The 26,982-nt window shown below is 40.2% G+C and overlaps 1 long non-coding RNA gene across 2 annotated transcripts; it reads right to left on the bottom strand.

The window, feature by feature from the left end:
* Window positions 1-13,295: 13,295 nt before the first annotated feature.
* LOC147378672 (uncharacterized) lies at window positions 13,296-26,647 on the bottom strand. Of its 2 annotated transcripts, none has more exons than XR_015153026.1 (3): window positions 25,869-26,647; window positions 18,275-18,367; window positions 13,296-13,564 (listed from the first exon to the last, which is right to left on the bottom strand). It is a non-coding gene; the product is annotated as an uncharacterized LOC147378672 (long non-coding RNA). The 2 variants fall into 2 exon arrangements; XR_015153025.1 differs by lacking the exon at window positions 25,869-26,647 and adding an exon at window positions 18,610-19,016.
* Window positions 26,648-26,982: the final 335 nt, after the last annotated feature.

Genomic DNA, 26,982 nt, shown 5'->3' with positions numbered 1-26,982 from the left:
ATTCCTACCAGCAATGAATAAGAAATTCAGTTATCTACATCCACACCAATACTTGGTATATTGCTAGACTGTTTAATTTTTTCCAGCCTGTTGTATGTAAAAATGGTATCTCATTGTGCTCTTGTTTCCCTAATTCATTTTAGGCTGAGCACCTTTTCATATATTCCACAGTAATATACTCATTCTTTCTCAATTTTTGACTCTGTTAATTTTCTTAACATTATAGGTACAGATATAGACATAGATAATAGAATAGCAAATACAAGATTCTAGCAATTCAACTGGAGAAGGCAATGGCACCCCACTCCAGTACTCTTGCCTGGAAAATCTCATGGATGGAGGAGCCTGGTAGGCTGCAGTCCACGGGGTCGCTAAGAGTCGGACAGGACTGAATGACTTCACTTTCACTTTTCACTTTTATGCATTGGAGAAGGAAATGGCAACCCACTCTAGTGTTCTTGCCTGGAAAATCCCAGGGACGGGGGAGCCTGGTGGGCTTCCGTCTATGGGGTTGCACAGAGTCGGACACGACTGAAGCGACTTAGCAGCAGCAGCAGTTCAGCAAAATACAAAGGATCATTTAAGAGGTCAAATCTCTCATACTATTTGATTCTTGGAGGATGTTGAGAGAAAATATGTGCTTCTTGTGAGAGAAAAGATGTACTTTGGCATAGTAATTAAAGGAAATATTAACTCCCGACTACTATTTACCTTACATAACATCAGGCAGGTTTTGCATCAAAATTCCTCAGTTTCTAGCCTTTCTCACCCATCATCTCACTCCCACAGAATTCCAATCAAATCAAAAGAAAAGAATGCGGACAGGAAAGGTCCCTTTTACACAGAATAATTCTGAGTGAGCGGAGACCAAGACCTTTTCAAACTGGATATCTCATGAGTTCTAGTCATGGTCTGAAGACTAGCTGACTGGCCAGGAGCACAGAACCCTCAGGTCACCTGGAGCCACCCCTGCTGACCACAGCCAGATGCCCTGTACTGTGAGACCACAGAAAATCCATTCAAACAAAAGTTGAACTGGAATAGACGTTAAATTCAGAAGGGAAAGAGATCATTGCTTTGAGCACATGCCAGATTACCAACTAAACGAATACTCTCGCGTCTTTTCCTTCCAAACAGGAAAGATAGAGAGAGAATGACTGCACAAAATCATTTGCTTTACTAGATGCTTGACAGTCACTGAAGAGCACGATGAAAACGTGGTGACCTTATACAACTATAAAGACAAACCAGAAATAATTTAACAAGATAACTTTTCCAGCTTTTAAAAGGTAGAAAGAAAAATTTATATATTCAAGACATATTCATAAGTTCTAAATTTTTTAAGGCCATGGTTTTTTCCCCCTCAAATGAAAATGAGAAATTACAAAATTTCAGAATCCAGAGTTTCTAAGTAAACATAAGAGGTAGGAGAAGACTCAACTATAATGATCTTCATGCGCATTCACAGACTGTTCTCTCAATCCCTTCAGACTGCTATAACAAAATGTGATGGACTGGGTAACTTAAAAATCATGGAAATTTCCTTCTTCTAGTTTTGGAGGCTAGAAGGCGCCAGCATGGTTGTGTTATGGTGAAGGCCTGCCTCCTAGCTCATAGCCTGTGTCCTCACACAGCGGGAGAGGGAGGGATCTCTCTGGAGCCACTTTCATTAGGTGCTGAGCCCACTAATGAAGACTCCACCCTCGTGGCTTAAGCACTTCTCAAAGGCCCCACCTGTTAATACCATCACACTGGGCATTAGGACTTCAACACAGAAATACGAGGAGGAACACAGACATTCATCTATAGCAACTGTATCCCTAGCATATTTTCTTCCTCAACATTCCAGTGTATTCAGAATACACTGGTATTTAAACTTGCATTTTAACCAGTGGACAAATTGAGACAAAGAGAAATGAGGCAACTTTAAAAAAAAAATTAATTTTAATTGGAGGATAGTTACTTTACAACATTGTGGTGGTTTTAGAAAGGAGGCAACTTTCTGAAAGCTTCAAAGGGGTAGGCCTTGCCAACAGACCAAGAAGTCCCATCTCCTAAGTCCTCCTATGGCCTGCAACTGGGCAAACCACTTTCTGCTCTTCTCATGGTAACAGGTTAAAAAACATGTGCAATTCCAGCATTGCATCAGTTTAACGCTTCTTTTTAAGAAAGTTTATTTAAACATGCCATGTGATCAACTATTTTAATTCTGTGTATATGTAAGGAATCTGTGGAAAGCTCATGAAACCAGTTACCAGCCACCTCAACTCTTTTGTGCGCCCTCATAAAAATTCCCAGATGTCACAATTGTCACACGTACTTGCTAAATTGGAGAAATTCTTGAACCACAGTAAGCAGATGCTCGAACAGATGGAAAATTTCTTTTTGGGCTGAGAAAAAGAAATTTCCAATTAAGAAATGCCTGGACACTATTTTATCTCCCTTCTAGTTGACTGAACTATGAGATGTCCTTATGTTGCAGTTTAGAATTAAAAAAAAAAAAAAAAACTTTCCATTTCCCTCAATATTCTTTATTTCTTCATGTACCCATAAACATCAGCTTAAAATATGCTCATTTTTATGTTTCCTTATAAACTTGCCATGGTGCTTTTAAAAATGGAAAATTAATGAACTACTTTCATGTAATATTTATATTCAACACCTTTATTCTTACCCATCTCGTGTTTAGTTTGCCTCTTTCATTTTTTCTCCATTTACTTACAACTTTAAACAGTATCTATTCTGTGCTGAACACACATTTCTTCACTATTTTATCCCCTACATACCCCAAAAGAACCAAAAATGTAAAATAAAATAAGTTCCTTTGCACAGGGATGAAAGCAGATGTGAGATATCATCCAGCCCCCACATGCAGCCCCACCCAACATCTATCTTCCTTAGTATATCTCTCTAGGGGAAAGGTGAGTTGGCTCCGTCCAGAACCAGCCACCTGGCAGCTGCTTCTCTGACAGGAATTCACCCCACGCCCTGATTTTTCTTCTGAGCTTTTGCCATGCTTCTCTGCTGCCACCATCCCAAGTCCTTCACCCCCCCCCAGATTACGACTAAGCTCAAGGACACGCAGCATTGCCTCCACCGAAGGTCTGTGGCCACAGAGGGAGATGTACAGCAGCTTGCAGCTGCTTGAGGTATCTTGGGATAAAATATCAGTCCTAGTCTTTAAATGTCCTCAGCCATTTAAATGCACTTAATTTTTTGGCACAGTTATAATTTCACAGCAAAATTAAGCAGAAAGTACAGAGAGTTCCCACATACCCCCTGCCCCCAACACATGCACAATCTCTCCCACCAGCAACATCCAGGCACCACAAAGGGACACTTGTTAAAATTGATGAACCTAAATCGACACATCATTATCTACCCCCAAATCCATAGCTTTCATTAGTGTTCACTCTTGGTGTTGCATATTATATACATGTTGACAAACATTTAATGACACATATCCACCACTATAGTATCACACAGAATAATTTCACTGCACTAAAAGTTCTGAGTACTCTGCCTGTTTATCTTTCCCTTCTCTTAACCCCCAGCAACACTGATCTTGGTCTCCATCAGTTCAGTTCAGTCGCTCAGTCGTGTCTGACTCTTTGTGACTCCATGAATCGAAGCACGCCAGGCCTCCCTGTCCATCACCAACTCCCGGAGTTCACTCAGACTCACGTCCATGGAGTCAGTGATGCCATCCAGCCATCTCATCTTCTGTTGTCCCCTTCTCCTCCTGCCCCCAATCCCCATAGTTTTGCCTTTTCCAGAATGTCATATAGTTGGACTCATACAGTATGTAGCCTTTTCAGTTTGGTTTCTTTCAGTCAGTGATGCTAATTTAAGGTCTTGCCATGTCTTTTCATGACTTGATAGTTTATTTCTTTTTAGTTGTTGAGTGACAAAGCATTCTCTGGAGGTACCACAGTTTATTTATTCATTCACCTACTAAGGACACCTTGGTTGCTTCCAGGTTGGGGTCATTATGAATAAAGATGCTATAAACATCCCTGAACAGGTTGTCTGTAGACATGTTTTCCATTCTTTAAGTAAATCCCAAGGAACACAATTGATAGTTCAGATGCTAAGAGTGTTTAGCTTTGTAAAAAACTGTCAAGCCATCTTTCAAAGTGGCTGTACTATTGGGTTGTCAATAAGTTCATTCAGGTTTTTCATAAGATGTAACAGAAAAACCCAAACAAACTTTTAACCAACCCGGTATTTTGCATCCCACTAGCAATGAATGATGGAGAAGGCAATGGCACCCCACTCCAGTACTCTTGCCTGGAAAATCCCATGGATGGAGGGGCCTGGTGGGCTGCAGTCCATGGGGTCACTAGGAGTCGGACACGACTGAGTGACTTCACTTTCACTTTTCACTTTCATGCATTGGAAAAGGAAATGGCAACCCACTCCAGTGTTCTTGTCTGGAAAATCTCAGGGACGGAAGGGCCTGGTGGGCTACCATCTATGGGGTCGCACAGAGTCGGACACTACTGAAGCAACTTAGCAGCAGCAGCAGTAGCAGTGAATGAGAGTTTCTGTTGCTCTTTGTCCTCCGCAGGTTTTGATGTTGTCAATGCTTGGGATTGTGACCATTCTAACATCTTATTGTTCTTTAATTCGCAATTTCCCAATGACATGTGATATGTAACATCTTTTCATTCTCTTGACATTGTCCTTCATAGAGTAGGATTTTAGTTTTAATCAAGGCCAGTTTATCAAATATGTTTTTCATGGATGGTACCTTGATGTTATGTCTAAAGTCACTGTCATGCCCCAGGTCATTTAGACTTCTTTCTGATGTTATTTTCTAGTTTTACCTTTTACATTTAGGTCAAGGATCTGTTCTGAGTTAGTTTTGGTGAGTGTGTAAGAAAGACTTGGGTTTAGATTTACTTTTTTGCCTGTGGATGTCTAATTGTTCTAGTGCCTTCTCATTTTTTACTTTTTATTGGGAAATAATGTTCCTATTCTTCATCTTCTCAGCTTCCACACAGGGCCTAATTTTTATAACTTAACTCACTGATTAAGGTGTATCTAAATAAGCGAGATGCTCCCTTCCTGCGTGTCCTCGGTGAGAACATGAAAGGGAATATCTGGGTGGGAGGGGGGTGCTCACTGACTCGGCCATAATTTTACTCCAAATGCAGATAAAACAGACCCAGTACTATCATATAAAAAGTAATCAATTATTGTGCTTGACATCTTTGCAATTTTTATCTTGTGCTTTTTATTTTTCTTTTTCTTCTTCATGTTTTGTGAAATAAAACCACAAATAGGCTTGATAACAATCCTGGTTGAAGTATTTAAGAAACAAGATTACTTACTGGGTTATATATATGACCTCTATATTTTACACCTAAGTACTTGTTTGCCAATATTTAATAAACCCTCCACATTTCAAATGTTCACTCTTCTAATTTTGGCAATTCTCAGCATCCTATTTTCTAAGATGTGTCTTAAGTAAGTTAACACATTGTAGAAAACAGTTTAAGTGAATAAAGCACTTTATTTCCACACTTGCACTTGCTTTCCAAGGCAGCATCAAGGAATAATTCTTACATTTCTTACACTAGGTAAGAAAAGACTTAAGGGGCCAACTATTGAGATTTGTTTGCAAGACATAATAGAAAAGTTGCCTACAAAACATGTCTTCCTGATGAAGACATGAAATGTATGCAGAAAGATGAAGTACTGGGTGTGTGGACAGTAATAAATGGCCATCACGATATACACAAACTCAGAAAACGTGAGGATAGTGTTAAATCAAAATCAAAGTAGCTGTGTAATTAGAGAGGTGAGGATCACACAACGATACCCCTTTTCTTGGAATTCCAACTGCACCAGGACCCATTAATTTTGGGTAAATGAGGTTCCACTGATGTTCTTTAGAGCCTTTAGCTTTGAGCTTCTACAGAAACATGCTTTAATTGATCCTGGCAATGCAGGAACATTTCTACTGTAACACCTAATGACATAGGAATAATCATTATTATCCCTTTCTGTTACAACATCATTGTATAGACTTTAGGACTATTGGGAAAGTGTAAGTGTTTATAAAGACATTCCTCATATCCTAGAATTAACTTGGTGTTTTCTTGCCTTCTGTGAAAACAGGTAAACAGAAACACAGAGAAATTAAATGAAGTTTAAAGACAAGTCAAAAGATAGGAAGGCAATCATTTGAAATTCTTTTCCCTAGAAACTGTCTCCTTACCTATCTTTTTAAAACAAAATAATCCCCCCTCCAAAAAAATGTCTAAAAATCAACAAAGGGTAACATATAAACATAAACACATTATTTTCTTCAGACACTACAAGACTGATCCTAAATAAAAGAGTAAAAAAAATAAAACTTTAACCTCTTTACAGATTTAGGCTTTGTATATTTACCTCTTGTCCCCCTTAAATTCTATTTATTATTATATATAGTTTGCAGGTTTTATGCTCTGTCAATAATGTCCCTCTTTGTTTTCCCAAATGAAAGACATAATGATCCCATTAATTCTTTCTAAATTAAAGTTTTACAGTAAAACTGACATTACCTTTTTATGTTCTTTGCTTTTCTTCAGCAAACAAGTTTTAAAGTTAATACATCCATTACAAGCCAACAAAATAGGATCACTTCTTAAATCTGTGCCCAGGGCTGCATTTGGGTCCTCTTTTGCAAATGTGTGGTTACATTTTCATGCAATTGAAACAGTAATAATTTCTCTCCAAGTTACTCTGTTTCTCCCCAACCAAGTGAACTTTAGTATGTTTAAAAAAAAAAGTTTACAGAGAGTTCAGGAGACTGTCCTATTCAGAACCTTGGCTGCTTTAATTCAACAGGAGTGTCTTTCCATCTTTTACACACTGCAAAGAGCTCCGAGCTTTTTAATAGCAACAAAGACTAGAGAGTAGCTTTTCAAGTCATCAGCCCAGCTGAGAAATTGGCCATTGACAGCTGGCCTGACGGAATATGAGTCGTCAAAGGAAGCCCACAAGAACCATATGGAGTGACATTCCAACACTTTCAACATGCCCATCAGAAACTCCCACAGCTGACGGTGTTCACACAGCTGTAGGTTATTAGGAAGGAGACTTAAAGGAGCGAAGGAGGGAGCCCTCTTTAGGGTCTTTCACCATCATAATAACCTTAACTAAAACCTGCTGGTGGTGAAGCAATTTAGTGCCGAAGAACAATGTATCACCGTTTCCTGATGGCTGCCACAAACCAAAGGGATTTCTACCCTTTGGGTGCTGTAAGAAACTGATTTTACATCTGAGCTTTATAGTGACCTCCTTGGGCTAATAAATGTGGCTTTTTACCTCATTTGCAGTTCTTGAAATTCCCAAATGCCTTTATTAGATGAATAGAATTTAATTTGAATTACATTTAAAAAATTATGAAAAAAAAACAAAAAAAAAAGAAAAAGAGTATCTAAGTAATCTCTTGAATACCTCAAGTGAATAATCAAATAAATTTATAATTTACAATAAACATGAAAGTTTTGGAATACCATCCTGAATAGCCAAGACTCCATGAAATGAAAATATAAGGGAAGGTGTTCTCCCCAAATTATTTACCATTACTGATAACATATTAAAAATATATTACTTATTAGTAAAAGTAAACTGTTAAGTAGCTTTAAGATAAATTTGACCTATGACTTTTCACTCTATTGTACAATGGAAAAACCATTTTCCCATTTGAATTTTAAGCATACCAATATTCAGAAAAACATGATAAAATAAGGATCACATCACAGTCTAAAAACAACCAGTGACTCCCTTTATTGTTCCTTCCACATTTAGTAATCACCTGTTGTATGATTAATGGCTGTGGCTCAGTTTAAGAGCTTCTGTTTCTGGACATGCCTAAGGGAAATTAAGTCAAATATCAAACCAAATCTACTGGCTTCTGTATGAAGCCAATAAGGGAATGCCAAAAAAAAAAAAAAAAATCACTCATAGCTCATTACAAGATAATGATCAGATTTTTCTCATCTGTGTAGATGCTTTATTCAACAAGGCTAGTATTGTTGAGTCAATAAAAGCCCTTCATCAAAAACTACAACCAAGAAACCTATTAAGTCAAGAAAGTGTTTTCAAGTTTCCCATTTCAGTTGTAGTGCTTCTCTATGAATGCAAAGCACTCGAATCAGGACCAGCTCTAAGAGTGAAGTGCGGCTTTGATGCAGCACCATTCCATTGTTCTCCTTACGGCATCGTTGCCACTCCTCATCCTCAGACCACAGCATGAGGCACTCAGGCAGCCGAGGAGCTGAGAGTCAGGGACAGGTGGAGCAGCTGACAGTCAGATGAGCAAATGTCTCAGGCGGGCACTACTGCTGCTGGTTACAGAGCGACGCCCAGAGCACTTTGCTGATTGGCCGTAAGAGCAGGGGTAGCCGTAAGAGCAGGACCGAGGAGAGATTCAGAAAGACAAAGTTCATTACGCTCACAGGTCTTGGGAGGAGGCACAGCAAGGCCATGTGGAAGATCACCCAGGTGGTCACAGGCAGAAGACAGGAGGAGGAAAGTTTGGGCCTCCATCTTTATCAATGTGGGAAAAGCAAGCTAGGACAGGTAAAGGGTCAGGATTGGCTAATTTGAATTATTTCAAAGGGCCTTAGACTAATAGGGATGGTCCTCTAGTTGCATGGCACCTGGCCTTGGGATGAGGAAAGTAGAGGCATATTGTACCTGTGGTGTATGGACCAGATAGAGGAGGTGCTGCTCTAACTGGTGAGGGCTTCCCTGGTGGCTCAGCAACATGGGAGACCAGTGGGGCTTGATCTCTGGGTTGAGAAGATCCCTGGAGAAGAGAATGGCTACCCACTCCAGTATTCTGACCTGGAGAACTTCGTGGACTGTATAGTCCATGGGGTCTCAAAGAGTCGGACATGACTGAGCAACTTTCACTTACATAACAAAGGCACGGTTGCACTGCAGCCTCTGCTAGTTCTAAGAATTAGCTTGCCTCAGAAGGGGCCATTTCTCCACAGCCAGAAAGTTTATTCTTTTTAATGTGTCAAAGTATAATAATATATAGAAAATTTTAAAATATATACAATACCTGACCTTGAAATGAGCCCAATTAAATAAGAGACAAAGAAAGAGAAACCTTAATTTATCTTTATACAACAATAGTAGTAAATGATGGTCGCTTTTCAGGATGCTTTAAGAAGACTGATGCTGAATTGTGCCCTGTCACAGATTTTTCTACACAGCAACAATATATAGGATGATAAAGCAACAATATATAGGATGATAAATCAGCAGAGAAGCCAAATTAGGCCTTGGAAGCCCTACGGTCTCAGCTTCACTGCTCTCTCACTCTTGAGCTATATTTCAAAAACCCAGTATTTATTTCCTTCCTCTTACACAGCATGAAGGCCTAGATGTGTCATTTTTATTTCTATCTAAAAGAGGTCACAGTGCAAGGACCAATCCTTATGACACACAGATTTAGCATGGAGGCACCTCTGGCTGAGGTCCAGGCCGTCATGGACAAGCCAGAGCAAGGAATCTATGAGGCCCACTCTGGCAGGACTCCAGATGCTGCGTCTTGCTGGGTGTTGGGGCCTCAAGGTGTAAATGACTCCTTAAAGCAAAAAGGCAAAGGACTAGCTATGTTCACATATTAAAGGATGTCAAAACCCACAAAGATTATGTGTCCAAAGGGATAAAAATCCTTGGAAGATGTTTCATGGCTAGGTGGCCACACAGATTGGTTGGTACCAACCCCCTGCCTGGTTACACCTATGGTCCAAGGAGTTTTGAGCAGTAGTCGCTTTTGTTTTCAGAAGTGTCCCAGTAAGCCTGTATTCAGATTCTAGCTCCAGTATTTTCCAGGACAATTGGGGTGAGTTGTTTGACCTCTGTCAGTTTTCTCATACATAAGTGGGGATGGGGGTGCGCACCTCATAGAGAGGTTGTGAGAACTATATAGATTAATGCCTGTGAGATGCTTAGAACAGTGTCTGGTAATGAGCCAGTGCTCACACAATGAGCGTTAGCTATGATTTTATGTTCTGGCATTTATGATGCGACTCAAAAGATATTATGAAGTGATTTCTTATATTTTGGATCCATCGCTAGTCATCTGACTATAAATGTCAAGTAATTATCATAAAATATTATCTAAGAGAGAATATACATTGTCATTGTGTATAAGGTGTAATTTTTTGGCCTGGGATAAACAGGAAAGTATCAGGAGAATCTTTGTAGTTGGAGTTTTGCATATAATAAATAAATGTAAAATGCACTATTTATTCAACATGAAGATTATTTTTTAGTGGACAAATCTGTACTCAGAAGATCACTTGCAATCAATGTGGTATAAATGTTTTGTTTTCCCCCGCCCCACAAATAATAGGCTTTTCAAATAATGAGGTTTAGAATCATAAAAATAACACTTAGAAATATGCATACAACTCACATGTATATTCCCTGGTGACTCACATCTGCCCACAATTCGGGAGACCCAGGTTCGATCCCTGGGTTGGGAAGATCCCCTGGAGAAGGAAATGGCAACCCACTCCAGTACTCTTGCCTGGAAAATTCCATGGATAGAGGAACCTGGTGGGCTACAGTCCATGGGGTTGCAAAGAGTCAGACACCACTGAGCGACTTCACTCACAGGTTAAATATCAGGTTTTAATATGTGTGTGCATGTTTATGTATAAATGGCTTAATTCATAAAGAAAGATATTGATAGTTAAAACCATATTACAATTAAAAGACACTTAAAGAAAAGGGCAAAACTAGCCACAAAAAGACAAAAGGCATGGAAGGGTGACAGTATCAAGAATGCACAAAGTCATACAAATCAAAGAGGAAAAAATAGAAAAATGGGATAAAGGAATAATTATTTTATACAAAAGAAATACATCTGGACAATAAATGGATGAAGTTAATCTCAGGAAAAATCTTGACAATGCATATCAGATCACAATATCATTTTTCAAAATTTGTTTTGAAACTACTGCTGATTCCTTCAGTGATTCACCAAGGCTTGGGAAGCTGATAACAGAAATAACAAACACTTATTTAAAAAAAAACTAGAGAAGTTATTTTCCTTCCTTTTTCTTCTTGCCAACAACCTTTATTGTGTGGGTCACCAACTACTGCACAATTACTTTGCTTTACAGATTACAAATTACTCTATTTACCAATTACTTTGCTGACAAAGGTCCATCTAGTCAAGGCTATGGTTTTTCCAGTGGTCATGTATGGATATGAGAGTTGGACTGTGAAGAAAGCTGAGCACCAAAGAATCGATGCTTTTGAACTGTGGTGTTGGAGAAGACTCTTGAGAGTCCTTTGGACAGCAAGGAGATCCAACCAGTCCATCCTAAAGGAAATCAGTCCTGAATATTCATTGGAAGGACTCATGCTGAAGCTGAAACACCAGTATTTGGCCACCTGATGCAAAGAACTGACTCATTAGAAAAGACCCTAATGCTGGGAAAGATTGAAGGCAGGAGGAGAAGGGGACAACAGAGGATGAGGTGGTTGGATGGCATCACTGATTCAATGGACATGAGTTTGAGCAAGCTCCGGGAGTTGGTGATGGACAGGGATGCCTAGCATGCTGCAGTCCACGGAGTCGCAAAGAGTCGGACACGACTGAGCGACTGAAATGAAGTTCTGCACAGGCCGTGTGCGCCATGTTCCTAGTGATAAGGAAAAATCAGGAAAAGTATAATGTCAAATTTTAAAATATAAGTACATTTCCATTTGTATAACTAATCAGAAAATGTATGCACAAAATTGCTTTTTAAAAGACTCAAGAAACTTTTGAAATTTGTTAATCTAATTGTGATTCAGTTCAGTCGCTCAGTCATGTCCAACTGTTTGCGACCACATGGACTGCAGCACACCAGGCCTCCCTGTCCATCACCAACTCCCAGAGCTTACTCAAACTCATGCCCATTGAATCAGTGATGCCATCCAACCACCTCATCCCCTGTGGTCCCCTTATCCTCCTGCCTTCAATCTTACCCAGCATCAGGGTCTTTTCCAATGAGTCAGTTCTTCGCATCAGGTGGCCAAAGTATTGAAGTTTCAGCTTCAACATCAGTCCTTCCAATGAACACCCAGCACTGGTCTCCTTTAGGATGGACTGGTTGGATCTCTTTGCAGTCCAAGGGACTCTCAAGAGTCTTCTCCAACACCACAGTTCAAAAGCATCAATTCTTTGGTCCTCAGCTTTCTTTATAGTCCAACTCTCACATCCATACATGACTTCTGGAAAAAACATAGCCTTGACTAGACAGATCTTTGTTGCCAAAGTAATGTCTGGGCTTTTTAATATGCTGTCTAGGTTGGTCATAACTTTCCTTCCAAGGAGTAAGCATCTTTTAATTTCATGGCTGCAATCACCATCTGCAGTGATTTTGGAGCCCCCCAAAATAAAGTCTGCCACTATTTCCACTGTTTCTCCATCTATTTGCCATGAAGTGATGGGACCAGATGCCATGATCTTTTGGCAATTATGGAATTATGATTATCCACACTGAAATTAAAATGTTAGAGAAAAGCACAGCTTTAGACACACTATGCTCTGCACTTGGCAATTTTAAGTTTAAAATCGCTACTATGACCAACCAAATTCCTGGAAATTGAACAAGAAATATTTAATTTACAATTAAATAAAAGTTAATATAGACTAACTAATATACAGAATATAAAGATATAAAGACAGAATATAAAGACATAAAGACAGAATATAAAGACATAAAGCTATAAATTAGAATCAACCTAACAAAAACCATTCATAAACCTGTAGCTAATGATTCACTCTACATAGTCGCTTAGTCATGTCTATCTCCTTGCAACCCCATGGACTGTAGCCCACCAGGCTCCTCTGTCCATGGAATTAACCAGGCAGGAATACTGGAATGGGTAGCCATTCCCTTCTCCAGGGGATCTTCCTGAACTGGGGATGGAACCCATGTCTCCTGTATTGCAGGCAGATTCTTTACTGTCTGAGCCCCCAGGGAAGCCCCCTACATAGTACAGCATTGACTAATTCAAGAAATGAAAAAGTAGAAATGTTCTCTCCTAGAACTTTTAGAAGGTAATGACAACAGACTCGGCATTTGATCATAACCTCCAAATTGGTGATGTCAAGAAGTTCAGCTGAGGAGCATATGTATATCTGTTTCCTCACATGCTTGCTCTTGCAGCCATGCTTCATAACTCATCTGTTTTAGCCAGAGAGCTTCCTCATTCAAGAGAAGCTTGGAGCAGTGTATAATGAGGAGGAAAGAGGGAAAAGAACTATATTCCTCAACTTACACAAGAAATATTTATTCTCTATCCTCTACATGCCATGTACTGTGTTGGATGGTGGGGGAAATGTGAGCGAAATGGAGGACCAGGTTACAGAGTGGTGTGTGTCCTGATATGGGAATAGACTAGAAGAGAACGAGTCAGGATGCATGAAGACCAGTCAGGAAACTGCTGCAGTAATCCAGGAAGGACACCATGGCCTGAACTAGAAACACGGGGAGAAGAGCGATATTCAAAGGCCTTCATAAGGTAGAGTCAGTTGGATTGGTACCTGAAAAAGAAAATAAAGGTTTACTCTTGAGGAAGTGATATTTTTAATCTTTACTCTGAGTATCTTCTACTTACAGGAATAGTGAGAAAGGATGTGCTGCCCAAGCCACTAAAGTGTTATATAGTAAAGAAAAGAAAGATATTCAGATATTTCTCCATCCGATGCCTATGGACAGTCATGAAAAAAGGAGACGTGAAAGTCATTCACTTGTGTCTGACTCTTTGTGACCCCATGGACTATATACAGTCCATGGAATTCTCCAGGTCAGAATACTGGAGTGGGTAGCCTTTCCCTTCTCCTGGGGATCTTCCCAACCCAGGGATCAAACCCAGGTCTCCCGCATTGCGGGCAGATTCTTTACCTGCTGAGCCACAAGGGAATCCCTTAGTAAGTTTTCAGTTCAGTTCAGTTGCTCAGTCGTGTCCGACTCTTTGCGACCCCATGAATTGCAGCATGCCAGGCCTCCCTGTCCATCACCAACCTCCGGAGTTCACTCAGACTCACGTCCATCGAGTCAGTGATGCCATCCAGCCATCTCATCCTCTGTCATCCCCTTCTTCTCCTGCCTCCAATCCCTCCCAGCATCAGAGTCTTTTCCAATGAGTCAACTCTTCACATGAGGTGGCCAAAGTACTGGAGTTTCAGCTTCAGCATCATTCCCTCCAAAGAAATCCCAGGGCTGATCTCCTTCAGAATGGACTGGTTGGATCTCCTTGCAGTCCAAGGGACTCTCAAGAGTCTTCTCCAACACCACAGTTCAAAAGCATCAATTCTTTGTGGCGCTCAGCTTTCTTCATAGTCCAACTCTCACATCCATACATGACCACAGGAAAAACCATAACCTTGACTAGATGGACCTTTGTTGGCAAAGTAATGTCTCTGCTTTTGAATATGCTATCTAGGTTGGTCATAACTTTTCTTCCAAGGAGTAAACATCTTTTAATTTCATGGCTGCAATCACCATCTGAAGTGATTTTGGAGGCCAAAAAAATAAATTCTGACACTGTTTCCACTGTTTCCCCATCTATTTGCCATGAAGTGATGGGACCAGATGCCATGATCTTCATTTTCTGTATGTTGGGTTTTAAGCCAACTTTTTCACACTCCTCTGTCACCTTCATCAAGAGGCTTTTAGGTTTCAAATAAACGATCACACTGACTTTTAGATTGCAAAACACTAGATTTTTTTTCTCCCTCTCTCAAAAATGTGATCTCCTCCTACCCACTACCCACCATCTACTTTGCTTTAATAGTTTATGATTTCCTTTTTCTATTCTCTGGATTTGCTCTGTCTTTCTTAAAGTCTATTGGCTAGAACTACACTAAATGTTTCGGAGCAGACATATGCAGTCTTTGTCAAAGATCAGGACAAGGTTTTATCTTCTATTTACTATGAGACTTTTCTTGATGATTGTAGAGATGATACTTGTCTTACTAGATTTGGTGTGACTGAAAAATTTACTTAAATATCTTTAGCCATAAATCCCAGAGCAAGGAGATTACATTGCTTCTATTAGAAATGTTTCTATTAAAAAATTTCCAGTTCTGTTTGCCTTTTGTTTGATATTGGAACACAATTACTTGCAACACAAAGAAAAATTTTAATTTCAAAACGTATTTTGATATTTGCAGTTCAAAATTAGTCATCAGGAGTAAGAGATCTTCCTGTTTGAAAAGGCACAGAGATGAGCTATGTTTTTTATATGCTGACAGAACACTGGAAATGTTCTAAAATAGTGATTCCCAATCCTGCCTGCAAATTAGGATCACCTGGGATCTTTTAAAAATTGCACAGCAGAAACCAACACAACACTGTAATGCAATTATTTTCCAGTTAAAAATTTAAAAAGAGATTACCTCAGAAAAAATTAGAGAACCAACAAGGACCTACTGTATAGCACAGGGAACTCAGCTCAATGCTCTGTAATAATCTAAATGGGAGAAGAATTTAACAAACAAAACAGATATATGCATAACTGAATCACACTGTTGTACACTCGAAACTAACCCAACATTGTTAATCAACTCTACTCCAATATAAAATAAAAACTTTTTAAAAAGCAAAATTGCAAAGCACAGGTTACACCTCGGATCAGCTGAAATGAGTCACTAGCGATGGGACACAAGCCCTGGAAGTTGTCTAAGCTCCCCAGGTGGAACCAAGATGTAGACAAGTTTGGGAACCACTAGTGAGAACAGGACGGAGAAGGCGATGGCACCCCACTCCAGTACTCTTGCCTGGAAAACCCCATGGACGGAGGAGCCTGGTAGGCTGCAGTCCATGGGGTTGCTAAGAGTCGGACACGACTGAGCAACTTCACTGTCACTTTCCACTTTCATGCATTGGAGAAGGAAATGGCAACCCACTCCAGTGTTCTTGCCTCGAGAATCCTGCAGACGGCGGAGCCTGGTGGGCTGCCGTCTATGGGGTCGCACAGAGTTGGACACGACTGAAGCGGCTTAGCAGCAGAAGCAGCAGCAGGTTGAGAATCCGTCCTATCCCCAGCAGATGTCCCCCATGCCTGCTCCATGAAATCCCCAAGGTCCCCACTGCAGCTGCTGCACCCCATCCAAGGGTCTTTGGGGTCCCCAGATTCATCGCTCACAGCCTCAAAGCTCCTGGCCATAAAGGCAGACAGATATTCTGTGCTGCCCCACATCACAATGAAGCTTGCGTTGGAGCAGTAGCCTTTAAAAAAACAGTAATTCCTGTAGAAAGGAATTACTGAGAATGAAAAATGCTGTTTAATAATACATTAAAATGAATCATCATATGTATTTCTCCTCCACTAAGTACGCCAGAGAATTTTGTTTGTTACAGTGTGCTTGTTATTATCAGTATTATCTTCAACACTCTACTTCTTTTGAGAAATTTTAAGCTAATTGTCCGTTGTGAGTTATTTTTTTAACTAAAAAATATAATCCATAAACCTACTTAACTGAGTGCACAAAATGCAATACTGTTCAATATATTGAAAGCCAACAAGGAAGGGAGATATCCCTGTGAGCCTCTCTGCTTCAGAAACGTCCCAGTATCCCCTCAGGAAATGCCACCTGGACCATGTAGGGCTCAGGACTGGCTGATAAGGCATCAGTGTCAATTATTTTTTAAGACTGAAATTTTTCATGCTGCTACTGCTAAGTCACTTCAGTCTTGTCTGACTCTGTGCGACCCCATAGACGGCAGCCCATCAGGCTCCCCCGTCCCTGGGATTCTCCAGGCAAGAACACTGGAGTGGGTTGCCATTTCCTTCTCCAATGCATGAAAGTGAAAAGTGATACACGTTAAACCCATTTAAAGATGAATACTGGCCAGCACCTGTCTCGCAGGATTTTAGTTTCTATATGAATCTCTATTGTGCATACCCATCACAGGGTTGTGTTTCTAGCACTGGCAAATAACAAGCTATTGAAGTGTGAGGCTAAACACATATGGTTGGTGAGGTTATTGTTCCTTTATGACTTTTTTCTTAATCCCTCAAGGAACTAAAAACCTCAGAATATACACATGCAGGTCCTATTATAGCTCTAGATCACTTTCCATTAAAAGATGCAACAATTTACTGGCATATACCAGAATCATTTTTGTTGGGTTAAAAACGTTTAATATAAAACAAAATTGCAGTTCATAACGTGTGCTTACCGCACAAAGTATGCTTGACACTAGTTAAAATATATTTGCAGATTTGAAGAAATACTGAAAGGAAACAAGAAATCAAATTAATGATTACATGTTAGGTGGTTGGGAGATTGGTATTTTTCTTTTAGGTTTTCTTGAATACTGTTACACTGAATATTTTTAACAGTTTTTGATGTGTATTATGCTAAATACAAACATAACTACAACTCTGCTCACGAGAATATAGTTTAGGGCATGTCCTGGCTTGACCAAAGTTTCTTAAACTATAACTAAAACCCTCAAGCTGATTAGAGCACAAGAATCAGGATTATACAGGAGCACTGCTTTCTGTAAAGGCTTTTCTACACCTGAAAGCTGAGGATCTAATTGCAGCAGGTTTGCTTTTAAACTGCAGTATGATGCTATAGGTAAGTAAAAGCACCTATTATTCATCGATAAAAATGTGCTCAGGCTGAGTGCTTTTAAATATGCATGACCAAGTTCCCGATGTACTCTGTGGTCATTCACTGGCTATGTGGTAGCCCGCCTGCTGGTCTGTAGACGCAGTCCACAACTTGATGTGGCATAGCAGGGAAACTTCAGGTTCAGAGCACTGATTCTGAACATGGAGTGATACCTCACAGGGTCTGAAAGAATACATGTGCTCTAAATGAGAACAAGAATGAGCAAATCTGAAGCCTTATTATTGAGAAAGGAGTGGGCTAGGATCCTATTACTGAGAAAGGATCCTGGCTCGGATCGATTTTCTATATACCAGAAGATGTTCCTGCACAATGATGTTTTTTCTCCTTAAAGCAAGCAGATGCCATGTTACACTGTGGGTTACAAAGGTGAGTTTTCATAGATATGGTGAAATGCTATCTTGGCTGTGCAAGAAAGAAGAGGACAAGATGAACCCATCTTCTTTAGATGAGAAGCAGGTGACCTGCAGTTGCTAAATTGAAACAAAAATATCCAAAAAACACAGACTCTTCCTCCCATTCTTGGCAAGTTCAAAATAAGATTTGTTGAAGTTCAGCTATATTTAGAAGCTATTGACAAAGACTGTGAGGTTCCAGAGATGTCCTTACCTCATGCATTTTCCAGTCAAGTAGAAGGTCAGTGACAAGAGCCAATATGCATGGCAGAGTGAAGAAATGGACCACAGAAGAGATGACTCAAGTCTGTAAGAAAGGAAGATGCCTGGCTGAGAGGATCAGGAGAGACTTTGTGGAGGACATAGAAGTTGAGATAGACTGCAATAATAGATAAGACTTCAATAGACTGGATATAAAGGAGGTTTTTCTGCAGATAAGAACTACAAAAACAAAGGCAGAGAGACAAAACCACAGAAGTCAGGCTGGGAGAAAGGTCGGGAATGGAACATAAAGCCCACACAGGGGAGTGAGAGAAGCATACTACTTACATTTTCAGACCACAAACTGAATGCAGCTACCCGATGATTTATTTGGCCTGGTCAGTGTTTAGCTTTATTTTCTAACTGAAGAAAGAGAAAGACACAGAAAGAGGGAGAGGGAGCGAAAGCAAGCTGTATTTGAAGTAGCTACCAGTATTTTAAAAATGGGAGAATATCATATAAAAGTCTAAGAGTTTAGCTTCTCTTGAAAAAATCTAAAGTTCTGGCAACAACATTGGGCCTGCCTTCCCACAGGTCAGTGGAGAGAGCAGACGTGGACCCCTGGACAGGGTATAAATTCTACTGATGCCTTCAGGTCCTCAGACTTCCTGTTGTCTCTGCAAGTGTCAGTTACCATCTATTACGTCCAGGCTGGCATGTGGTTGTTGTTTGTAGTAAAGGTGAAAGCTCTGCTCAAACCTTGCTTCATATGTGTCTGATGAGGGCAGGTGTTTGAGGTTTGTTTGTTTTGTAATCTCCGCCAGAAAGGAAGACTGGTTTGATCCTAAAGAAAATCAACTCTGAATATTCATTGGAAGAACTAAGACTGAAGCTGAAGCTCCAGTACTCTGGCCACCTAATGTGAAGAGCTGATTCACTGGGGGAAAAAACCCCTGATTCTGGGAAAGATTGAGGGCAGGGGGAGAAGGGGGCAACAGAGAATGAGATGGTTGGATGGCATCATCAACTCAATGGACAGGAGCTTGAGCAAACTCCAGGAGACAGAAAAGGACAGAGAAGCCTGGTGTGCTGCCAGCAATGGGGTCTCAAAGAGTCAGACATGACAGCAACTGAACAATAAAGGAAGACATGAATATCAGCTAGAAGCATCTGTTCTTCATTTCGTAGCCAGTGATGAAGCTATGAAATATTCTGAGGATTTAAACGACTAATTGGAGTTGTGATTTAAGTTTAAGCTAGAAAAGGAAAATAAAGTTAATTGCAGAGGAAAAAGAGAGACGGGAAAAAAACAACACTAAATTAGAGACCAATTTAGCGTTCAAGTAAGAGGTAAAGATACTTGGGGTTTGCGGGCATGAGGGGCAAAAGAAAGAAAAAGACACTGAGATCTCAGGCCAGACTAGGATGGTGGTTCCACTAAAAGAAACAGAGCTGAGTAAAATCTGGAGCTGTTGCCGATTTTCCCAAGGGAGATTATCATTTGCTTTGGAGTATGGTGGGTTTGTGTTGCCTGCTAAATATCCTAGAGGTGCAGCGGTTTCTGAAAGCCAACATAGCTTGGGTTTGGGAATCAGATATAGCTCAAATTAATCATCTATAGAACAAGGGTAATACTAGATCTTACACTCCTTGAGAGGCCTAACTGGGGAAATGTGTAATGTACAGTGAAGTGAAGTGAAAATTGCTCAGTCGTGTCCGACTCTTTGCAACCCCATGGACTATACAGTCCATGGATTTCTCTAGGCCAGAACACTGGAGTGGATAGCCTTTCCCTTCTCCAGGGGATCTTCCCAACCCAGGGACCAAACCCTGGGTCTTCTGCATTACAGGAGGATTCTGGGAAGCCCAATGTACAGTGACTGCCTACCAAAAAAATGGTTATGTATTTGATTTGAGAATTAGCCACATTAGCTCACGGAAGCTGTGAAAATGAAAGAAATAAACAGACAACTGGAGAACACGTGACACGGATGCCACTAAAAAGACAACTGGAAATGCAGTGATGACTAAATCAACCATTTGGCAATTCTGGATGAACAGATTAGATTAGACAGAGAACATGCTGTATTGTGAAGTACCTCCTGAAATTAAAAAATATTTTGTCAAAATATCTTGTGTGTGTATGCTCAGTAATGTCTGATTCTTTGCAACACCATGGACTGTAGCCCACCATACTCTTCTGTCCATGGGATGTTCCAGGCAAGAATACCGCAGTGGGTTACCATTTTCACCTCCAGGGGATCTTCCCAACCCAGGGATCGAACCTACGTCTCCTGCATTGGCAGGCGGATTCTTTACCACTGAGCCACCTGAGAAGCCCAAAATATTTTACACTAGGTTAATTTAGAGACACAGTCACTAAGTCGCTTCAGTCGTGTCCGACTCTGTGTGACCCCATGGCCTGCAGCCCACCAGGCTCCCCCGTCCATGGGATTTTCCAGGCAAGAGTACTGGAGTGGGGTGCCATTGCCTTCTCCATAGAGATACAGTAGACACCTGGTATTAGTAAAGTTAACATTTGTATTTTCAACCTCTCAAAATTCAGCAGTACTCAGACCAAAGAGAAAACTAGCTAGTGAGTAGGCCTGACAAAGAGTCAGCATTTTGTAGACATTCCTCTTATTAAAAAATAAATACACACACACACACACGTATGTACGTATATAGCTCCATTTCCCATTTCTCTTCTCCAAGATACTGAACCCTGGAGTTGGAAATAGAAGCCAATGAAAGCACAGCTTGTCTGTAAGATGAGAATGTTTAACTCAGCTGTGACTTAGTGTCTTAGAATGATATAAATATTTGACACAGAAATAAACGCAAGGGATAAACAGTTTTCACCTATACTCCAGTCAGAGTAAAAATCGGTCACTTGAGAGAAAACTTTATTGAAAGTTGAAAGGATTGCTAAAAATACTGAAAGTTGCAAAAACATCTCACTTGTTAATTTAGGAATTCATAAGATGTCATGTGTGAAGTGTGTGCAATACTGGGTTACGGGCATGTCTTTAATAGGTCTGTTAGGAAGAAATAATCTTCAAAAGGACAACTGATCATTAGGCAGGGGAATGGGAATTTAAGTTGCAGTTTGCCAGATGGCCACTCACTTCACCCTGCCACATAAACAAGCCTTGGCAATTACACCACTAAATCAGTCCAGTACTTAAGGCATAGGAAAAGCAGGTGATTGGATTAGACTAAATAATTTCTAGTTTTGTGAAATTTCCAGATCTGACAATTTAAGATACTCTATAGAAATGGTCCACTTTTTTTTTTTAATGCTTCTCTAAATTGTATGTTTGGGATGAGTAAGAGTCTTGTCTGACTTCACAGAAGACCTTGATTTCTGTTCTTTTCCCCAAGTACTAGGTTCCAGAATGACTGATAAAAATGAGCCCCCAGGTGAAGGCCATCTTCCAAGGCTTCTCATCTGGCTATGCCTAGAGATTGCCTCTTAGGAACAAGATATGACTTTGAAGAATTTCTAACTAGTCAAGAGAAATCACCAGGGACCTCTTTCAGTTGCTCCTTGCACAGAGTTTTAGGGCCATTGCCTCCTACTGGTTTCTCAAGAGGGACCAGCATTTCCGTGGATTTTGCTGTGTTTGTCAAATTCCCCTATTCAAGCAAGAGGCAGTGACACAAAGTTTCTCCAAAACTCAAAACTGCCTTAAAATGGAATAATCTCTTTTGGGGGCTCAGATACTGCTCTTAACCAAATCTCCTTAGAGGAAGGACACACAGATTATGTGGGCCAGCATCTAGCTTCCAGACTCATAACTGCATTCTGCTGGAACAGGTCTAAATAAAACAAAATCCATCAGAAGTGCTTTTCCTCAAAAGATACATTGATTTTTCTTCTTCAGCTGAACTCTGTTCATCCTGATATACTGAAAAGAGGTTTGTAGTAAGAAAAAATATTTTTAACTATATTTTTACAACTTCTAAAACTGAGGAACTAAACACATACTTTCAGATATTTGACCTAAATTTGTTAAGTTTTGACTGATTTTTAGAATATACAATTATAGGGCAAATCTCCCTTCTTTGTAGCTTTCACTACAAAAATATTCCCAGTCTGCAAAGCTCTGAACTAAAACCATTCAACATCAGACTCGGAAATCTGCTGTACTAGCTGGATCTGAACAGAAGTATGTTCAAAAGACAAAACATTTTATTGACTTGGAAAGATTACAAAGCATGCCAAACAGATTTCAGGCAATTAAGATCATAAGAAGTACATCCAGAATATCAAGAATTTGCAAAACAGAGAGGCATACTCTTTCTGATGACTTCATGGCATGTACTTTTCACAAGATCTATTATTTCTTCCTTGGGAATGAAATGTTCATAACGAAACTGGATAATCAGAAGTACTCTTTACCTAGGTCCCACAGTACTTGTAGGAATCCTTAGAGTAGCATCTGAAAATGGTGATGTTACTAACTATTCCAAGATGCTGCTGCTGCTGCTGCTGCTGCTAAGTTGCTCCAGTCATGTCTGACTCTGTGCGACCCCATAGACGGCAGCCCACCAGGCTCCCCTGTCCATGGGATTCTCCAGGCAAGAACACTGGAGTGGGTTGCCATTTCCTTCTCCATTCCAAGATGAGCACCCTCTAATTTTAATACTTATCAAACTGAACCATTTGGAAGAACTTTGTTTTCTCTTGCTTCTGAAGCTTATTATATTCATTACCTCACTTCAATCAGGCTCTGGATGACTTGTTTCTATTGTAGTTAGACCCTTTGTAAGAATGGTTTAATCATACTAATAAGTATTGGCCTGATTCTCCCATCTCTATGCCCATGTAACTTCCAAAAAGTAAAACCCTTTTTAAAGTGCTTTAACCTTGAGAATTCATATGCTGTCTATATGGAAATATCTATACATCCTAATGATTGTCTCTTTGTTGCTATTATTATCTTCTCAAAACAAACAGAACAGTGTATGCCATGCCCATCATTTTCAGAGACAAAATCTCCAGAAAGTACTTAATGGTCCAATTGGAAAATGTTCTAACAATACAGCCTTTTTTGGTTCTTCAATTTACTACAGGTGGATAATCTCTGAAAAACCCAAGACAGTGAACAGATTGAATCACTTGTAACAATTTGATTCTTGAATGAATTCCAAAGTACTAAGAGTGAAGTTGTTTTGCCTTAAACTATACCTCAAATAAAGATTAAATAATTTTTTTGTTGAAAATTGGCCCAAAGTACTGGAAAATTGTGTGCTTAGAAAACCACATTCATTATAAGATGAGCATTTGGGCATTAGTTACACTGATATTTCAACTGGCGTTTTTATAAATTTGGGGGTAGGGGATATCTCTTAAAATCTTACTTTGGTATGCTAAAGTTCTCTAAAAGAAACACAATTCTAATAAATCAAGAAATTAAGACATAGCTGGAATATAAAGGGGCTTTAAAAAGACAAGCTGCAAACTTTCAACTCTGAATACAGTAAGGTATTTTCCAATCTTATAGTGGGGTCTCAGAATTCTCCTTTGGTATAAAGTCATCACCACCATGATACAACTGTTCTAAATTTAGTACTAATTACTGTTTTAGGCTGAATTTGCCATCAACTAAAATAAAGGCCAACAAAGTCAAAGTGTCTATATGGCTTTAAAAGATGGCATGTGTTCTATAAAACTGTAACACATAACAAAATAAATCAAAATATAAAGTTTGCCCAACTAACATGAAATCTCAGATTTGATTTCAGTATACCCCAAAACAATCCCTCTTTTAAAAATATGTACATTAAGATGTTTTCAAAATTTACTTTAGATTTCCACTGTTGGTGAGCACAATCAAAACTACCTCTCCTGTGATTTAAATATGGCACATGTGAAAAAGAAAGATTACTGATTCTGGACATAAAGGAAACAGTACTAGCAACAATGCCCAATAGATCAATCACAGTATATGACAAAATGTACTTTTTATAGTCATCCTGTGTCAAGGAAAACCATTCAGTCGAGCCATCTCACTCTGCAGTGTGCCCAGGAAATGCTCACCGTCAAAATCACAAGGGTCAGTGACTATGGTAGAAACCCTGTAAACGAGCTCAGACTTTGTCCTAACTTTGGAGCCAACAGATTCCGGCCAAACTTTCACTGATGGAAAATATAAGCTATTGGCAAGGTGGCATAGAGATAATTTATACAGTTGCTTTTGAATTTGAACATTAGGGGAAAAAAAATCAAGATAAAAATTGGCACCTGTACTGTATAAAATGCATAGCTACATAAGAAAATCGCATCTTTTTTTGTAAAAACTTCTGTTTCCCCAGTCGCACTGCTTGAAAGTGAATCTGTGTACCAGAAGGTTGTTCAGGATTATGAAACTTAATGCATTTTACCATAAGCAAATATAAACATTTTTAAGGAAAGCACAAGGCAAGAAACATGAAAGACCATATGTTTTCAATGCTCTCCGTGTCAAAACAATACCAGTCTCCAAAAAATAACTGCTAGTCATATTGAATTATTTTGCCAGATATCTTCCAAAAGTTACTTGGAAGAAAGTACAGTGCACTCTATGTACTATGCAATGAATAAAAATAGATTTCACCAGACCAAACACATTCATGAATTATCTTGTTAGCTGTAAAACTTCATAAGATTTCTGAGTTTACTGCTCATGGGTTAGTTGCAAAGGTAAAAACGAGATAAGAGAAAACAGCGGCTTATCTGGAAAATGTTTCTCAACAAGCTATGTAAACTCCTTTAGTTAAGCTAATGGGTTCAGTTCAGTTCAGTCGCTCAGTCGTGTCGGACTCTTTGCGACCGCATGGACTGCAGCACACCAGGCTTCCCTGTCTATAACCAACTCCCAGAGCTTACTCAAACACATGTCCATTCAGTCGGTGATGCCATCCAACCATCTACACAAAATAGGGTTTCCCCCAAGGCTAAGTTTATTTTTCCTCCTTCTACTGAGAGCCTTAAACCTTTCACAGGTTCATGCCACCCTTACCCTGTTCTACTTTGAAGTTCAAACACACACAGTGAAGAAATCTACCTGGGAAAATGTACGCTGGGGTAATGGCACTTTAAGCAGCCTTTCAATTCTAACATTTCACAGCCACCTTTTTAATCTGTATCGAAACACTGCTCAGCTGACCGCACGGATGGAGCACTGCAAAAGATTTGCTAGATTTAGTGTCTTTTCTCTAACTGCTCTTGAAATCTTCAAGATCAAAGGAACAAACCACGCCCTAGAATTAGCCAGGGGTACTCATGATGGGGAAAGAAGAGCAAAAGTAAAATCAAAGGACTCTGCTCACGATTCTGTCAAGACTAGCAGTCCCTTCCAAAACTTCCCTCCTAATGTTTTTGTACTTTGAAGACGCCCAGTTTCCTTCCTAAGCCTTTTGTTTATCAGAACCCACCACGTTACCAGACGCTTTGCTAGACGCTCCCTATACCTAACCTCTTCAACAATCTAATGCATGTCTGACACACCCAGTAAGCCAAATAATTTGCAGGGCTCAGTACCTAATGAAAATATGGGGGTACCTGGTTCCAAAAGCCGGTATAATGTGTCATTATAGATACTAAAACACAAAACTTTTACCTTTCTTCCTTGGTCTCTCTCTCTCCGGGTATTTTTCCTTTGAGCTCCTAGAAGCGCAGGAGTAAACGTGCAGCCACCAGCCGCGCCCGCCCCGCCTCACCTGGCACTTTTCACGTGGCGCATGCGTACCTGCATGTGGGAGCTTACAGCTGCCAGGAGCCCAGCCACTCTTACCAGCCACTCAACCCACACACTAGGCCTATCTTAGGAGCTGGGTGTTGAGCCAGGCATCTTCCCCTCCTCCTAGCCCAACACTCCAACCCAAGTCCTCAGAAATGCACTTGTTACCTGGATCCCCAGTGGGTAAAAGGCTTGCCCCACCCTCAGCCCCTGCAATGCCCCGCTCTGAAATACCCGGGGCAGGAGAGACCCGCTTCGTGCCTGCGCCCAGACGCCTGCTAACGGGGGAGGTCCCACCTGTTGCTGATAGAGCTAGAGGGAGGCTAGCCAGGGCCCAGAAAGGCAGGAGCCGAGGCGTGACCTAGGAAACAATCTCAGACTGGTGGGAAGGCAGAGCAGAGGTCCAAGTATGTCTCCATCCTCATATCCAGCTTCACGTACAGACCACAAAATCAAAGATAACGTTATTAAGGATTTTAGAATGGTGGCCACCATGAGTAAACCAGGCACAGGACCCTGCCGAATGCAAAGCCCAGTACGACTGCACTGGTCACGTGTCTGTGAAGCCTAGCACTGCCGTCACTGAGAAGACAATCAAATATTAGTTGCTTTCTCGCCCTCAACCATTCCCTCACTCTAATAACACTGACCACCCCCTCCCACCCATGCCATATAAGATTTCTTTGACAAAAATATAGCAGATATAGAGATATATTTTCACTAAGGGTCGATAAGAACCGTTTTGCCCTCTATGGCATTTTTTTTTTTTTTTTAACAAATTAGGAAACTGACACAGAGCTTAAGTGACATGCTAAGAGATAATCCACCTGGTATGTTTGTCTGTGGACCTAGATCTAAAACCAGGGTCGTTGATCTTTCTATTGTGTGCATCTGTCGGGAAACTAGAGTGGAAAATGCATAATGAACACTTCTTAATAAAATATTTTATATCTGACAGGGTTATAACCCTATGTACCATTGACTTTTAGGGGAA

Source organism: Bos grunniens, chromosome 2 (assembly GCF_055505025.1).
Source record: "Bos grunniens cultivar Pamir isolate PY7600 chromosome 2, Bosgru_T2T1.0, whole genome shotgun sequence".
Classification (NCBI taxonomy): domain Eukaryota; kingdom Metazoa; phylum Chordata; class Mammalia; order Artiodactyla; family Bovidae; genus Bos; species Bos grunniens.
Note: the sequence above shows the minus strand (reverse complement) of the source record. Positions and strands in the feature narration are given on the sequence as shown.